Raw genomic sequence first — 3,285 nt, forward strand, 5'->3', positions numbered from 1 at the left:
AAGGGATCGGTTGGTAGGATATGCTCTGAGGCATCAAGGGATCACCAATTTAGTTTTGGAGGGCAGCGTGGAGGGTAAAAATCGTAGAGGGAGACCAAGAGATGAATACACTAAGCAGATTCAGAAGGATGTAGGTTGCAGTAGGTACTGGGAGATGAAGAAGTTTGCACAGGATAGAGTAGCATGGAGAGCTGCATCAAACCAGTCTGAGGACTGAAGACCACAACAGCAACATCATGTAACAGTGATATGTATGTCATAGTACTTGGAAGGAATTTGTATGATGATTGAAAATCAGTATGGATGTTCATCGTTCACGACTTTATACCCTCATTCTGCTTTGAGCAAACGACCACAACAACAAGTTCCTTAAACTTCTGTGGGCCGAGCATTCATCCAGATTCATCTCTCTCATAGTAAGAAATGCAAAACCTTGACTACATTTGCAGTAGACCAAACTCTCATTGTCCAGTCAATCGGTAGATTATTGTATGGGTAACATACAACATTCAGGGGGATCCTTTTGGATTGATTAGTTTAGAGTTATATGATGATTCAAAATCAGTATGGATGTTCATCGTTCACGACTTTATACCCTCATTCTGCTTTGAGCAAACGACCACAACAACAAGTTCCTTAAACTTCTGTGGGCCGAGCATGCATCCAGATTCATCTCTCTCATAGTAAGAAATGCAAAACCTTGACTACATTTGCAGTAGACCAAACTCTCATTGTTCCAGTCAAGCAGTAGGTTATTGTGTGGGTAACATACAAAATTCAGAATTCCGTTTGCATTGATTAGTTTAGAGTTGTTGAATGTGCTGGAATCTTTATTCACATCGCCTCTTCTGTCTATCTGCAGTGCCAGAATAATGAATCGATGATTTTCTAGTTGAACTGCCATCTTTATTTCCTAACTCGATCTGAATTCATCTGTAGACCTGGATACTTACAGAGTTCTACATCTACATGGATACTCCGCAAATCACACTGAAGTGCCTGGTAGACGGTACATCGAACCACCTTTACAATAATGCTCTAGTATTTCAATCTCGAAAAACGCGCGGAAAAAACTAACTCCTATATCTTTCCGTGCGAGGTCTTCATTTTTATTATGATGATCGTTTCTCCCTACATCGGCCTTCGTCAATCGCAGAGGGAGACCAAGAGATGAATACACTAAGCAGATTCAGAAGGATGTAGGTTGCAGTAGGTACTGGGAGATGAAGAAGCTTGCACACGATAGAGTAGCATGGAGAGCTGCATCAAACCAGTCTCTGGGCTGAAGACCACAACAACAACATTTACATTTAAAGGCAACAAAATGAATCCATTTTCAGGACTTAGTTTTCAAGAGCACGCGGTTTTCAAAACCACAACACAAAATTTGATTTTCGAGGTTCACGACACAGAGAATTTAGTTCTGATAATATACATATGTTTAATTTTGATTGTAGACCTATATTTCACTCTCAATCGTGGCAACCATTTAGCTGCACAGCCCATGCAGAAGCATTTTGGCCACCATTTTGTGCTGTAGAGGCTCACAATTTACCGATTAAAAATTATTTACACAACTGTTAAGATATGTCTTTTTCTTTGTCAGTAACAATTTGTATGAAAAAAGAGAATGAGATTTTCACTCTGCAGCGGAGTGTGCGCTGATATGAAACTTCCTGGCAGATTAAAACTGTTTGCCCGACCGAGATTCGAACTCGGGACCTTTGCCTTTGGCGGGCAAGTGCTCTACCATCTGAGCTGCCGACGCACGACTCACGCCCAGTCCTCACAGCTTTACTTTTGCCAGTATCTCGTCTCCTACCTTCCAAACTTTACAGAAGCTCTCCTGCGAACCTTGCAGAACTAGCACCCCTGAAAGAAAGGATATTGCGGAGACATGGCTTAGCCACAGCCTGGGGGATGTTTCCAGAATGAGATTTTCACTCTGCAGCGGAGTGTGCGCTGATATGAAACTTCCTGGCAGAATAAAACTGTGTGCCCGACCGAGACTCGAACTCGGGACCTTTTCCTTTCGCGGCCAAGTGCTCTACCATCTGAGCTACCGAAGCACGACTCACGGCCGATCCTCACAGCTTTACTTCTGCCAGTATCTCGTCTACTACCTTCCAAACTTTACAGAAGCTGTCCTGCGGACCTTGCAGAACTAGCACTCCTGAAAGAAAGGATATTGCGGAGACATGGCTTAGCCCCAGGCTGTGGCTAAGCCATGTCTCTGCAATATCCTTTCTTTCAGGAGTGCTAGTTCTGCAAGGTCCGCAGGAGAACTTCTGTAAAGTTTGGAAGGTAGGAGACGAGATACTGGCGGAAGTAAAGCTGTGAGTACCGGTCGTGAGTCGTGCTTTGGTAGCTCAGATGGTAGAGCACTTGGCCGCGAAAGGAAAGGGTCCCGAGTTCGAAACTCGGTCGGGCACACAGTTTTATTCTGCCAGGAAGTTTGTATGAAAAAATTTGCACAAAAATACGTTGAATATGAGCATAAAATAAAGCTCAGAGACAGGAAAACCCGTTAATCGATAAATTGCATGTTAACTGTCTTGCACTTCAAGTGAACGAAGCGACTGATATTCATAAAGATTCTGATTTGATTGCTTACGTTCGTTTCGTTGATGAACTTTTCATTCGAGAGAAATTGCTTTTCTATGAATCGGTACTGAAATGAGCTACAGCTCAAAGCTTTTTTAACATGATCAGTACTTTTTTAATCCAAACAGACTGTCATGGAATAGGTCCAGATGGAGCTCACTCCATGTCTGGAATGCATGGTAGACTGCAAGCTAAAGTTGAAGATGTAGTTACTGAAGCAGCATGGACTCACTGTATGATACGAGGGCTGTTCGGAAAGTAAACTCAGATCTAAATGATGACTAACTGACAACCTCAGCTGCTGACAGGTGTTGTTGTTATACCTCGATATGGACAGTTGAAAATGTGTGCCCCGACCGGGACTCGAACCCGGGACCTCCTGCTTACATGGCAGACGCTCTATCCATCTGAGCCACCGAGGACACAGATGAATAGCGCGACTGCAGGGACTTATCCCTTGCACGCTTCCCGTGAGACTCACATTCCCAACTGTCCACAATTCTACATATGTATTGTACCTTATAGACAACAACACCTGTCAGCAGCTGAGGTTGTCAGTTAGTCAACATTTATTTCAGGGAAAAGCTGCACGGTCATCAACAATAACTGTTCTTTCGAGAACAAGTTACTGTCTTTGTATATAAACTCAGATCTGTCGCGAAATGGAAATCACAGCGTAAA

At 43.2% G+C, this 3,285-nt stretch overlaps 1 non-coding gene across 1 annotated transcript; it reads right to left on the reverse strand.

Moving 5' to 3' along the window:
• Positions 1–2,952: 2,952 nt before the first annotated feature.
• Trnat-ugu (transfer RNA threonine (anticodon UGU)) lies at positions 2,953–3,026 on the reverse strand. The gene has a single exon. It is a non-coding gene; the product is annotated as a tRNA-Thr (tRNA).
• Between the last annotated feature and the right edge of the window lie 259 nt (positions 3,027–3,285).

This window comes from Schistocerca nitens, chromosome 9 (assembly GCF_023898315.1).
Source record: "Schistocerca nitens isolate TAMUIC-IGC-003100 chromosome 9, iqSchNite1.1, whole genome shotgun sequence".
Taxonomy (NCBI): domain Eukaryota; kingdom Metazoa; phylum Arthropoda; class Insecta; order Orthoptera; family Acrididae; genus Schistocerca; species Schistocerca nitens.